Raw genomic sequence first — 15,565 nt, 5'->3', positions numbered from 1 at the left:
TAGCTAAAAAATTGAGACTCTGTCTTCTGGTTATCAATATGAAGGAAATTCTCAAGTTATTTCTGCGAAAAAAAGTTATGTTACATCAGCTTTAATAAAGGATGGCAAGTCCTTGGATTTGGCTCTTACTGGGGAGAACTTATTTCTCTAGCATTCACGTAGTTGCGCATCAGTTATTTGCTGCCGTTCTTCATCCAAACAGGAGGCTCTTGTAAGTACACGCAAATCAATTCACTTATTTTTTTATATTTTTTTTTCTTATTTGTAAATTAAACCTTTTGTTGTCGACATAGCTATTACTTGCACACATTAATTTCACTTAACGGTTTAGGACTTGCAGGTGTTAAAAGAATAGTGAGAGTAGGAACTGGTATAACCACACTAGGTAGCCATTGGCAATGGTGCATATGATGGTTCATGCATCAAGAATCTGAGATAGGAATTGGTATTAGTTGGTGCTCAGGGAATGCAGGTTAGCGTCTAACAGGTTAAAGCATTATACGGCGCAATGCATCTCTGGATAACCCTTGCATGGAGCAATTTCGAATAAAAATCAAGGCTAAGCTTGCTCAAGTTGAGGTTAGCACTCTACCTGCCCGATGGCTTAAGTACAGCGAAAGTGGTAGAGAAAAAGAGATTTCTTATTGCAAGTCGGACAATGGAACATGATTCACAAGAAAATGGTTGATGGAGTATGGTCAACAACAGGATGCGTTTTAACTTTTCACCTTTTCACGTAGTTCCAAGACACTGTGGATCGAGAGTTTGTTAGGATGTCGCCCAAACGTGTCATATTTCCGGAATGACATTCAATATGAGCCAATTCTTCCTCCTTATACCGCATGTTGGACGAGCGTTGAAGACTCTAAATTCTGAAGCAATGGAAAAATTCAAGTGTAAGGAAACGACTTGCTCATTGTCATTTTTCCTGACAACAACAGTTCATTCTACGGTGACTTGAAGTTTATCTGAAAGACTGAACTTGGACTAGTTTCTTAGTGTTGCCTTACAAAGCGTTTTTTAAGGTGAGCAAGCAATACCTGGAAAATGTATCAATTATGATAATTGTGGAGGTTGGTGAACGAAATAAGTGATGGTTGATGCTCGTCAAGGCTTACACATCTTGAGAACTAATTGTGGCTTGATATCTTTCTTATTGAATTTGTATATCATTCAGTCTTTTAAATTGTTAATGAGTTGTAGGGAGGAAAATTTTGTGATCTTAATATCCAGAAACTTATTATATTTCCAAATGGGAAAAATTATTTATTCAAAAGAATGTCTTGTGAGTAATAAATGGCTCAGGGTCGTCTGCGACCTTCTCTAGTGTCTGCTTGCGTCTTGATTTCATTTTTTAAACTTTTATCATGGCATAGTGAAAATGATAATCAAATCTAATTTGTTTTTGGGTAGGATAGAAATGAAAGAACTACAGATGGACTTGGAACATGTGATAGGTCTGATTTCTGTAAAAGCATTGACGTAAACAGTTCTTTAAACGGTGATTCTGATTCTAATGAAGATGTTCAGCTGATTCATTATAGATGACTATAGATTTTATTCCATTACTTGAAATGGAGTTGAAACAAATGGCGAGGCATACAGTTTCTAGTACAGAAGGTTTGAGTTTACAGGTTTCTTGTGAGAGGAATATTTCATCCTCAAACTAGTGCAGGGTTGTGTAGATATCTGAAATGAATTGAACTGTCTCCTTTAATAAGTCTTTTGCTGCAACTTTTCAGAAGGCAATTGAACGTGTTTATTTCATCTCATCCAAAGGCCTATATTCACCTACCTGGATCAAGACCATTTGAAAACTACTGTAAATTTTTATAACGACAATATATTGCAAATACACTGTTCCAGAATAGAACCTGCAATTCAACACATTCTCATTTCCAAATCAAGAAAATACATCATTACAAACAAACATACCCATTTACAAGCACATCGACAAAACCAGTAAGGCAACTCTATGCTCAAAACAAAAAATAAGGCCAACTCGTATGAATGACTGTTTTTGCAGCACAACCTTACAAGATTCTACATAAACAGATAACTAAAAGCGTATTAACTACAGCGTATTAACTACATGGTTCTAATAAAATTCTCTAACTAATCGTATTCAACATTTCACAACAATCCATAATGTTCAATTTCAGTCATCCTTAAACTAATTAACCCCAATTTTAGTATCCCCAATTAACCCAAACTAACCTAAACCAGAAACACCCCTTGAAGAACCCTAAATTCACTTTCTACACTACATTAACCATATAATATGAGAAAAACTAAGATAAAAAAAACATTGGGTTTAATTTACTTACTCTTTTTGAAGACCCATACACGTTTAATCTCATTTACTTACGATTTTTCCACAAAATTAACCTAAATCAGAAAAAAAAAAAACCCAATTTTATAGAACCCTAAATTCACTTTTTATCAAATTAACACAAGTAACCACAAAAACGAAAACAAAGATAAATACATGTTGGGTTTCTATTACTTACTCTTTTTGAAGACCCATGCTGCTTCAATTTGCAGTTTTCCTTCTTCTTCTTCTCCCTTTAACTTCAACTAAACTAATAGCAAAAGCAAAAACAGTGACAGATTCTCGGTTTACAATTAACTATAATAACTAATCGAACACATCGAACACCAATCCTCCTATTCTCACATCACAAACCTCTCACTCTCGACTGGTTTTCTTTCCCTCTCGTCTGTTTTCTTTTTTGTTTCTAAAGAGCAGAATCCAAACCCGTGAGACATAAAAACCCTAGATTTGGTTTGGTTGATCAAAAGCCGTTAAAAATCTTCGAGTTTAAAACTCAATTTGATGAAAACACGTGGCACTGGGAGATGTATTCAACCGTATAAGGTTAAACCTGCCATTTATATGACCCGTGAGATCTCATATTATGAGATATTGACCGGTCAATGTGCGAGAAATTGATTTTTTAACCTTTTTGGGCGGAAACGGTTACTTCGGGGCATATTCCCAAGAACTGGAATTCTGGGAAATATTCCCAAGATTGCAGTCCATTTTGGGGCATATTACCAATTTTCCCAATAAAAATTAATTATATTGACTATTGTTGTTGATATTTGGAAGAGTAAACAGCTATAATTCCCATTGTCGAAAGGTTAATGTGTTCATGCCGAAATTGGACTTGCTATATACAAGGATTTATCGAATCTATATCTTCTAGTCCAGATCTGAAAATTCAAATTGGCGGGAGAATCTTTACCTACTTACGTACTCTTATCCGTTGTTCCGCCATTTAAGGTTTTATTTTTTTTCTTGTAATGGAGTTGCCAAATCAATCAAGATTCATTGAACATGTAGCTGTCGATGACCTATATTTGAAAGTCTGAATTGGCGGGATAAAATCCTTACAAATTTAGTAATTAATTTAAAACTTAGTTGTATAGGCATTTAATATAATTATGGTTTTCTTAAAATTGATTTGCTATAGAGAAAGGTTCATGAACCTTGTAGGCTATAAGAAGTGTATGCTCTAGAGATGGCATTCTCAACCTTATTATAAAACAACAACAACAACACCTCACTTCATTCTCAGCGTTTACAAAATGTAGAAAATCAACAAAGTATTTGTTCTCCGATCTTGAAATTTATCTTATGCATACATTGGTAAAGAATTGGTTACTCATCTTGAAGAAACAAGTCCAGGATCAGTCTCAAGTTACCATAGACTGTTGTGAGGTAAATTGACAATGACCAAGTCGAGTACCTTACCCTTGAGTTTTGTCATTGCTTCAGAATATGTATTCTTCAACCCTCGTTCAATATAATCCAGACAAGCGGTATACGGAAGGAGAATCGGCTCACTTTAAATGTCACTCCAGAAATATGACACATTTGGGCGAGCTTGTAACACAACCCTCGATCCACACTATCTTGTGCATTGCTTGAAAAGTTAAAACACAACCTGTTGTTGACCATACCCCATCAATCATTTTCTTGTTCATCATATTCCACTGTCCGACTTGGAGCAATAAATCTCTCGCTCTACCACTTTCACTGTAATTAAGCCATGGGGGAGGAATAACGCCAACCTCAACTTCCGCTAAAAATATCTTCTCTTTTCTTTTCCAAGAAATTAATAAATACTGAGCTCAATCTCATTTTCTGCTGACTAACTAACGGAATATTCTGCAACTCCCTTTAAGGTAAGCTAGGTTACTTTCTCAATCCTAGTCTGCTTTCGCATATCCTATTTTTCCTTTTGGTTAACTTTTCATGTATGCAGTATACGATTACAAGTTATGTAAATGAGTTACTGAAGGTAATTTTTTTTTTCTTTTATGTTCATGCATATGAATGTTGTGATCTAATTATTACATACAATTCAATTTACAGATGCAATTCCTTATAAGAAACCTGTCTGGCAAGCACGCTGGCTTGGAGGTTGAAATTTCAACATAGATCAGTCAGTTCTTGTTTTTGGATAAACTCTAGCCGACTATAAAATTGAGACTATGTTTTGTGGGTGTCATAATGAAGCCTTGAGCCGCACGGTCTGAGTAACACCTTTTTACATGAAGGAAATTCTCAAGTTATTTCTGCGGGAAAAAAAAATTATGTTCCTCCAGCTTTAATATAAATGATGGCAAGACCTTTGATTTTGGTCATCCAAGGAATCGGGAGAACTTATTTCTGAAGCTTGCACTTACTTGTGAAACAGTTTTTTGTTGTCGTTCTTCACCAAAACAGGAGGCTCTTGTAAGTACACTCGAATCATTTCACATCATTTTATTTTTGTATAAATTACACCTTTTGTTTTTGACATCGTTATTACTTGTGCACATTTCATTGAACAGTTAAGTAGTATATAGGTGTTTGCAAGACTGGTGAAAGTACAACTCATATAACCACGAGCTAGCCATTAGCAATGGTTCAAATGATGGTGCAGGCATCACGAATCTGTAATAGTAAGTGGTATTAGTGGCGTTGATCGAGTGCAGGTTAGTGTGGGGATCACCCTTGCACGAAGCAGTTTGGAATAAAAATCAAGGATAAGCTTGCTCAAGTTGAGGGTCGCATTCTTCCTGCCCCATGGCTTAAGTACAGTGAAAGTGTTAGAGAGAGAGATTTCTTGCTCCAAGTCGGACAGTGGAACATGATGAGCAAGAAAATGGTTGATGGTGTTTTAACTTTTCACGCAATGCACAAGATAGTGTGGCTCGAGGGTTTAGTTACGAGCTCGCCCAAATGTCTCATATTTCCGGAATGACATTTAATGTGAGCCGATTCTCCATCCCTATACCGCTTGTCTAGATTATGTTAAACGAGCATTGAAGACTAGATATTTCGAAGCAATGACAAAACTCAAGGGTAAGGACTGACTTGCTCATTGTCATTTTGTCTGACAACAATAATTAACTCTATGGTGACTTGAAGTTCATCTATGAAATGAGACTGAACTTGGACTTGTTTCCTAATGTTGCCTTACAAAGCATATCTTTAAGATAAGAAAGCAATACCGGGAAAATGTATCCCTTATGATAAATGTGATGGTCGGTGGACAAAATACGTGAAGTAAAGAATACAACCTAAGCGAAGGACATCGCACACAACAAAGTTGAGATGACGCACCAGATGATGTCAGCAAAGTCACGAGTAAAGTGTGAAGAACTGCGCGAGAAGGTACGCTATGCGAAGATGAGCGATTGTATATGAGCGAATATGTCGCATATGGATCCCAAAAGTAATGGGATTCTTAGCTGTCATCCACTATGTAAAATCCTATATAAAGGAGAGAGTCATTGTATGTGAGAGGATTCTAGGACAAGTCTTGGAAAGGAAATAGGAAGAGAGAGAAAGTGAGCTTAGGTTTCAAGTAGAATTGTTGTAATACTTGAATCATTCTTGTAAACATTCTTGATTTTTAGTTAATAAAACAAGAATTCAAAATGATAACCTAGGGATTGAATCAGTTATAGTGAAGTGTAGTTGTAAGATTTCATACAACTACAAAATTCACGTATGAAAATTCTCTCATATGATATTTACTGTGTTCATTTAAAAAAAAATGTTAAGCCAATGGCAAAGATTCTTATTTTGAAAATCCAACAGAGTAATTCATAGTTCGTCTGCATGACCTTGTTATTTCCTATGTAGTTTATTTAGATGAGAAGTTGATCAGGTGTACATATGTTGTGATTGTATGGCAGACATGGGTTATGTAGCCAATCATTTCTATAATCTTCGAATTTGATCATCATTGAATATCAAGATGCCCACCGATCATGGGCCATAACGACCTTGTTCATTTGTGGACTCTAGTTGTAGAAAAAAATCACATCTCTCTGAAATTTTTTGACCTCAGCGATTAATAAATATAGGAGTATATTTTATTTATTTTTGTTTTGAAAATGGGGGTTTAATATTGTTAACTTGATGCCGAGAGGCATAAAAAGGGAATACTTAATATATATATATATTTTTTTAAAAAAGGGTTTAATATTGATAATTTGATGCCGAGGAGGCATAAAAAGAACTGAGGTACAAATGGAAAAAAGAGACAAATTACAAGATTAAACAAGAATGCGCCATCTTAGAAAAGCTACGCAGACAAGAATTATAAACACCGGATCACTGATGTAGTTGTAATAAATCTTACAACTACAGCACACTAAAACTGATTCAATTTCTAGGTGATCATTATGAATTCTTGTCTTATTAATTGAAGATTGGGAAGAGCACAGCATATTAAAGGAAATACATTATGGTTACGCAGGAAACCACAGTGGAGGACGATCCCTCACTCACAAAGCGAGACTTCAGGGATATTTTTGGCCTCGCATGAACGAGGACACAAAACAAATGGCAAAAACTTGCATCGAGTGCCAAAAATTTGGCAAAAGGAGGCATGCACCCTCAATGGACTTAAAGTCCGTCCTAAGCCCTTGGCCATTCGCCAAATGGGGGGTTGATATTGTCGGACCACTCAGAGCCGGTACAGGACAAAGAAAATATTTAATTGTGGCCACAGACCACTTCACCAAATGGGTGGAAGCGTCAGCTTTAAGACACATCAGAGACCATGATGTCTTTAAGATCCTCTTCAAGCATATCATATGTCGTTTCGGTATCCCAGACGCCATTGTATCTGATAATGGGGCCCAACTCCGAGAGAAAAACATCGACCTTATCTTTAACTGTTTCAAGATCAGAAAAAACAAATCCACACCGATCTATCCTGAGAGTAATGGCCAGGCAGAGGCCACAAATAAGACCATCGCCGACATACTCAAAAATAAACTTGACTGATACGGAGCTAGCTGGTGTGAACAGTTGCACAATGTCTTATGGTCCTATGGGACTACCAAGAGGGAAGCAACGAGAATGTCCCCCTTCGCCCTCACATATGGCACGGAGGCAATCATACCAACAGAGGAAATGATCCCCAAAATGAAGACTGAGGCATGGGAGAAGAACCTGACCTCGGACATGATACTCTCCAAGTTAGACGACTTGGAAGAAAATAGAGAGATCGCTCTCCAAACAATAGAAAACTACCACAGAAGATTGGCTCGGGAATACAACAAACGTGTTCACCTGAGACAATTCAGCCCAGTCGATAAAGTTTAGCGCGAGATCCCACCCTACCAGCGCGAGTTAGGAAAATTTGCACCCATATGGGAAGGTCCATTAACAGTCCTAGCTTAGGCGGGAGATGGAGCATACAAATTGCTCAAATCTGACGACGAAGAACTTGAACTCCCATGGAACATCAAATACCTAAAATCTTACATTGCTTAGAGGGACCACCAAAAGGTCCTAGAATGGGGCATGCTCCCTACTTGAACACGGGTCACATAACGTTTCTGTTTCTAGAATGAACTAAACTCTCTTTTGCAAATATAATAAAATTTCTCCTTTTGTCTTAATGTTTTTTCCTTTTATTTTTGTTTTATTTTTATTTTGTCTTTGTTTTCAACATTTTTTCTCTTAGCAATTTGTCTATTACTTTATCTCATATTTGCATTCCACTAAAGCCCATACAACACTATGGCACGGTGCTAGCCACACCTTCCATTCTCTTAGAATGATGCAGGTACTTTACCTAAGATACCCGACACGGACACAAACCTACGATAATTCCATCACGATCACAAAATCGGTGATGTCCTCTACATGAGGAGATACCCAGCATCGAGATACTTGCCCTTGGATGGGGCAAGTATCACTCGACCGAGGTATCACCCTCCAAGTCACAAGAAGGAATCATATCCCAAAGCAAGGGACACAAACAAAAAACGAGAGCGAGAAGGAAAAAATCCTATGTATAATAAATCCAATATTGTAAGTAGTGTCTTATCCAAATATAGGAACTGATCACTCCTTGGCTTTAACATCCATAATTGGACTAACATTACATAAGGAAAAATCCTCAGAGTCATGCGTTTAATTACACAAAACAACCAAATCCACAAACTCCGAACAAAACAGATACACAAATTACATAACGTCCTCCGACAGGAGCATCGCACTCACACCTCGCTTGGAGCAACACGCCTTCACCTTACCAATTCCTCATCCGAGACAAAAACCATGTGCAGGAGCAAAACCTTTGAGACACCTTACCCAATCAACCACCTCTCCATGCATGCCACCATCCTCCGGCGCTACGGCATAAAACAGGGGCAAGGTATATATATATACGTTTAAACACAGAAACAGTATTTTATACCCCAGCGACTCCAGCAGCAAACGGTTCTAAGCCAAAACGTGTAGACACGCGCACAACATAAAGTGTTCCCAAGACCAAAGAATGGAGGACGAGGAAGAAAAAGTTCAACATACATCAAAAAAAAAGAATTGAGGAAAATGGAACTCATACTCTCATCAGGACCCTTCTTAAATAGAAGAGGAAATCCTCGAAAAAACCAACTCTTCCAAAATCAAGAAAGTCAAAGGCGCGGCAAACTAGACGATAAGAATCCTGGAGGAAAAGGTGCCCTGTCCCAGAAAATCTAAGATAAACCGACAAGAATCTTAGAAGGGGCTGACAAGTACACACGTGGCGAAAAAGGTGGGACAGTTACATAGTTTTCTTCCCATCATGCCCTCGGCAAGTTTCAAAGAAAATGAGCAAAATGTGTGGGTAAAATACCCGATGACCACGTGTCAACATCTCAAGGGATGAATACATGATGAGATGATAAGGTAGGAGCACCGAATCATTCTCTAAAAAGGAGGATTTGTCTCAGTCGAGGCAACTGCAGAGGCGCCACATGAATGACGCGTGTAGGTAAAGGTCTAATCCGCTCAGACGGTCAAGTCTAAAAAGCAAGACCGCATTTAATGAAGGGTAAGAACAGGACAGGGGTAGTTGCACATCGTGATGTAAGACTTGGACAATCTATACTACGACCCCGAGGCAATAGAGCGCGAGGTTCTCCACAGAAGGACAACACGATCCAGGGGAGAGCGAGATAACTCGGAGGAAGAACCAAGCAAGCCATCACGAGGGATAGTATAGAACCAGCCCGAGGGAACCAGCACGATGGAAGACAGCTCATCCAACACGGACGATCAAGCCATCACGAGTTTATTTAGACTATAAATACGAGTCCATGTACAAGGAGATAAACAACTTATGTAACATTAGATGGTCTTTCTACAGAGAATTCCAGAGAGAGATCTAGATAGAGAGAAAGTTAGGAATCTAGAAGATATCTGTAACACTTTCAAGGGTAAGACTTTATAATCAATAAGAAACATCTTCTTCTCCGTGGACGCAGGTCTTCAAGGCCGAACCACGTTATATGCTTGTGTCAATCTTTACATTTCATGCTATTTACATCTTGTTCATATTAAATCTTGTATGTTTAAGTAGTTTGTAGTCTTTAATTTCACTTGGGTGTCGTAGTCAGAAAAGATGCAACTAAACTTTGTTGGAAATCTCCTGAATCAATCAACACAGGTTCAATCCCTGTTCTCCGACGCCAAAATGTAACTACGGAAAATCCATAGTCACACCCAAACCTTCATTTGTATACCAAATCCTAAATCTAAACATTTTTATTCACAATCCAAATGAAATATGAATACTAAGTATGCTAGAAATGTAAATGAGACACATGAATTCTACATGGTTCGATCCAAAATGGGATCTACATCCATGGTTCTTCACTATGATTAATTGATTTACAAGGTGAGACTCCATTAATAAGTTTTTGGAGCTCTCTTAGATCTAGTTTTTTGGGGAAGAAGATGAAGTTTGACCAAATAAAATCTGATCATTTTCTTTCTCTTAGATATTTTCTTAAGTACTAGCGATTAGAAATGGATTTACAAAAATGTCCTTTACATATAAATTAAAGAAACTAAGCTAAGATACTATGTACCTAGTTCTAGAGATGCTAAGTTACTCCTTCCTCCATACGGCGCCACGCGTCGAAGATAGTTTTTGGTATCCACAAAATGCAATCGAAGTATACAATTGATATAAGTCAGTATCATCTTTACTGCCATTGTCAACATCAGCAACCACAATGTGTGAATTTGAATCATGGGACGAATACTTTAGTCGGATGGATCACCAGTCTATAGTTCAAGATGTTAATAAGGTTGGGTTAGATGTTTTTGTGTGTGTTCCTTTTGTGGTATTACGTTGCTGCATCTTATGTTTTAATCTACTTGAATGCAAAATGGTACTGTATTTAAATTTTAATCATCATACTTTGATAGTACAGACTATGACTGTCGGCCCATGACTTCTCTTTTGGCTCCAACAGTATTTAAATTTACTGGGGTTGTTGGAATTAAAATAAAACATTTTTTACTTCTTTGATTTTTGATGGGAGCACTTTTTTTTGTATTGACTATTGCTGTTGATATTTGGAAAAGTAAACTGCTATAATTCCCATTGTCCAAAGCTTGATGTGTGCATGCCGAAACTGGACTTGTCATGTACAAGGATTTATGGAATCTTTACTTACTCACCTACTCTTATCCGTTGTTACCCATTTAAGGTTTTATTTATTTTTCTTGTAATGGAGTTTCCAAATCAATCAAGGTTCATTGAACATGTAGCTATCGATGATCTATATTTGAAAATTTGAATTGGAGGGATAAAATCCTTACAAATTTAGTAATTAATTTAAAACTTGGTTTAGGCATTTAATATATTTATTGGTTTCTTAAAATTGATTTCCCGTAGAGAAAGGTTCATGAACCTTGTAGGCTATAAGAAGTGTATGCCCTAGAGATGGCATTATCAACCTTATCAGAAAAAAACAACTACAAAACCTCACTTCTTTCTCAGCGTTTACAAAATGTAGAAAATCAGCACAGTAGTTGTCCTCCGATCTTCAAACTTATCTTATTTATACATTTCTCAAGAATTGGTTGCGCATCTTGAAGAAACAATTCCAGGATCAGTCCCAAGTTACCATAGACCTTGTGAGGTAAAATGACAATGACCAAGTCGAGTACCTTACCCTTGAGTTTTGTCATTGCTTCAGAATATCTAGTCTTCAACGGTCGTTCCACATGATTAATAAAGCGGTATATGGAGGTAGAATTGGCTCATATTGAATGTCATTCCGAAAATATGACACATTTGGGCGAGATCATAACAAAACTCTCCAGCCACACTATCTTGGGCATTCCGAAAAAATTTAAAACACATCCTGTTGTTGACCATACCCCATCAACCATTTTCTTGTTCATCATGTTCCACTGTCCGATTTGGAACAAGAAATCTCTCTCTCTCTACCACTATCACTGTAATTTTATTCCAAAATCCGTTGCTTAAGAATCATCCAATAAGCATCTCCGCGCATTTCAGAAACATCTTTTCTTTTCTTCTTCAAGAAACAAATAAATACTGAGCTCATTCTCTTTTCTTGTCTTCCGTAAGATCAGCCACGTCTGGTTTCTGGAACAACTCTAGCCGACTAAAAAATTGAGACTCTGTCTTCTGGTTATCATAATGAAGGAAATTCTCAAGTTATTTCTGCGAAAAGAAGTTATGTTACATCAGCTTTAATAAAGGATGGCAAGTCCTTGGATTTGGCTCTTACTGGGGAGAACTTATTTCTCTAGCATTCACTTAGTTGCGCATCAGTTATTTGCTGTCCTTCTTCATCAAAACAGGAGGCTCTTGTAAGTACACACAAATCAATTCACTTATTTTTTTTATATTTTTTTTTTCTTATTTGTAAATTAAACCTTTTGTTGTCGACATAGATATTACTTGCACACATTAATTTCACTGAACGGTTTAGGATTTGCAGGTGTTAAAAGACTAGTGAGAGTAGGAACTGGTATAGCCACACTAGGTAGCCATTGGCAATGGTGCATATGATGGTTCATGCATCAAGAATATGAAATAGGAATTGGTATTAGTTGGTACTCAGGGAATGCAGGTTAGCGTCTAATAAGTTAAAGCATTATCCGCCGCAATGCTTCTCTGGATAACCCTTGCATGGAGCAGTATCGAATAAAAATCAAGGATAAGCTTGCTCAAGTTGAGGCTAGCACTCTACCTTCCCCATGGCTTAAGTGCAGTGAAAGTGTAGAGAAAAAGAGATTTCTTGCTGCAAGTCGGACAATGGAACATGATGCACAAGAAAATGGTTGCTGGAGTATGGTCAACAACAGGATGCGTTTTAACTTTTCACGTAGTGCCCAAGACAGTGTGGCTCGAGAGTTTGTTACGATGTCCCCCAAACGTGTCATATTTCCGGAATGACATTCAATATGAGCCAATTCTTCCTCCTTATACCGCATGTTGGACGAGCGTTGAAGACTCTAAATTCTGAAGCAATGGAAAAATTCAAGTGTAAGGAAACGACTTGCTCATTGTCATTTTGCCTGACAACAACAGTTCACTCTACGGTGACTTGAAGTTTATCTGAAAGACTGAACTTTGACTAGTTTCTTAGTGTTTCCTTGCAAAGCATTTTTTAAGGTGAGCAAGCAATACCTGGAAAACGTATCCATTATGATAATTGTGGAGGTTGGTGAACGAAATAAATGATGGTTGATGCGTCGTCAAGGCTTACAGAGCTTGAGAACTAATTGTGGCTTGGTATCTTTCTTATTGAATTTGTATATCATTCAGTCTTTTAAATTGTTAATGAGATGTAGGGAGGAAAATTTTGTGATCTTAATATCCAGAAACTTATTATATTTCCAAATGGGAAAAATTATTTATTCAAAAGGATGTCTTGTAAGTAATAAATGGCTCAGGGTCGTCTGCGACCTTCTCTAGTGTCTGCTTGCGTCTTGATTTCATTTTTTAAACTTTTATCATGGCATAGTGAAAATGATAATCAAATCTAATTTGTTTTGGGGTAGGATACAAATGAAAGAACTACAAACTTGGAACATGTGATAGGTCTGATTTCTGTAAAGGCATTGACGTAAACAGTTCTTTAACCGGTGATTCTGATTCTAATGAAGATGTTCAGCTGATTCATTCAAGATGACTATAGATTTTATTCCATTACTTGAAATGGAGTTGAAACAAATGGCGAGGCATACAGTTTCTAGTATAGAAGGTTTGAGTTTACAGGTTTCTTGTGAGAGGAATATTTCATCCTCAAACTACTGCAGGGTTGTGTTGCGATCTGAAATGAATTGAACTGTCTCCTTTAATAAGTCTTTTGCTGCAACTTTTAAAATGTACTCTCTTGTAACCCATAATAAAGCTACGATATTCTCAGTGACAATTTTTAAATCTCGCCGGCTAATTAAGAAGGCAATTTCCGATTGTCGATTGGATTTTTTATTTTTTTTGCTTATATAATTTTTACAATTTAGTCTAGTCCAAACCAGTAATGGATACATAGACTCTAAGTTTGGTTTTCTTTCGCTTGTGTTCTGTTCTGTGGGCTTCCTGTTTTAAATTACAAATGGGTTGATCTTTTTTATTTATTTTCTGACTTAATAACAAATGCGGTAAGGCAATCACGATTTAATAACAACACCTCGAACATATTCTTAGTTAGCCAAGTACCATTTGATCAATCAATTGGGAATAGCTACATTGTCCAAGGATTTGACTCTCATTATCCACTTGAAAGTATTTAAGACCAGAGACTCGACTCTCTTACGCTAATTGAGTTAGACCTGGCCAACTAGAACGTTTTCTATTTACGGTCGCGCGTATAAGTCTTTTCTTGTAAGGGTTTTACAACTTTCTTCCAAAACCCTAAATTCTTATTCCTCCCCCTCTGCTGCGCAACATGAAGTTGAAGAAGAAACGAGCAATGCCATGCCTCCCGGAAGAGATTCTCCTAGAAATCTTCTCAAGGCTACCAAAGAGGTCTCTTTTACGATTCAGGTGCATGAGCAAGTCCTTGTGTACCTAATCTGATACGCTTAGTTTTCAAAGTATGTATCATGAACTTAGTAACATAAAAAACGGTACTACAATTACGGTTTGATTGGCTAAAGGCAATAAAAATATTTGATTGTCATTGTCAACATCATCAGCAACAATGTGCGAACGTGAGCCATGGAATTACCCTTCAGTATCTCTAGATTTTCGAAAGTCTTAGTTTCTTACGTCTTTATATAATGGTTTGGTTTGCTTACGTGGTATTATAAGTGGTTGCGAGGAACTTTATATTTTGAATTTCTCGACAACAACTTTTTTTTTAAAAGATTAGTATTTTTTTTTAAACAACGACTTTCTCATAAACCCTAAAACTAAAAACAATGAAAAAATTTCTCTTAACTCTATCTTCCTTTCCTCTCTCTTCCTCTCACCTTGCTCTGCTACCAAATGTAGGATCGAACACACGCGGAAGCAAACAAACGATTACATTGATAATCAGTTTGGTGTACATTAACTCATGGATTAACAACCTATTTATAGTCTCACAAACTTGATGATCACTCAAAGTACTTACCTAATAAAATCAAACTCTAAATAAAGCAAACTTCTAGAAACACAAAAAAACTCTAAACATACTAAAACTCTAAAAGAACCAACCGACACAACTTGCTCTTCTAGTTAACCCAAACTTCCAAATATCGCACACTGTGTCAACAACGTGTGTTGATCCAACTTGACTGCGTCAACTGCAGCAGTTGATCCACTTAGACTGGATCAACATATGATGTTGATCCACGAACCAAATCACCATATCTTGGTTTAACTTCCAACATTTTGGTTATGATTACAAGACTGACGATTACAAATTGGTAAGGGTTGTTTACAACATGCCTTCGCAGTGTTTTGATGTTGATGTCTAAACATTAGGATCAAATTCATGGAAACATAGTCAAAGCAAACAATTCCATCTTTATTACAGAACTGTCGAGGGAGTGCTCTCTAATGGAGAGCTCTTCATTGGCTTGCGCGTACCTTTGGACAAGGCTCCACTCTTCTAGTCTGTTTTGATATTGTGAATAAGATATTCATTGAGGCACCATTGCCAGAATCCCCAATGATATATTCACAAGAACCTTCGGAAGGAAATATGTTCGATATATCTGTGGGGGTATTGGGAGAATGCTTATGTTTAGTTTTTCATGTTGATAATGTCCGAATTGATATATGGATGATGCAAGAATATG

At 37.1% G+C, this 15,565-nt stretch overlaps 1 long non-coding RNA gene across 1 annotated transcript; it reads right to left on the bottom strand.

The window, feature by feature from the left end:
* Positions 1–1,671: 1,671 nt before the first annotated feature.
* Positions 1,672–2,636, bottom strand: LOC113318896. The gene is made up of 3 exons (XR_003344942.1): positions 2,511–2,636; positions 2,328–2,388; positions 1,672–1,795 (listed from the first exon to the last, which is right to left on the bottom strand). It is a non-coding gene; the product is annotated as an uncharacterized LOC113318896 (long non-coding RNA).
* Positions 2,637–15,565: the final 12,929 nt, after the last annotated feature.

This window comes from Papaver somniferum, chromosome 10 (genome assembly GCF_003573695.1).
Source record: "Papaver somniferum cultivar HN1 chromosome 10, ASM357369v1, whole genome shotgun sequence".
NCBI classification, from domain to species: domain Eukaryota; kingdom Viridiplantae; phylum Streptophyta; class Magnoliopsida; order Ranunculales; family Papaveraceae; genus Papaver; species Papaver somniferum.
This window is presented reverse-complemented; position numbering and strand designations above follow the sequence as displayed.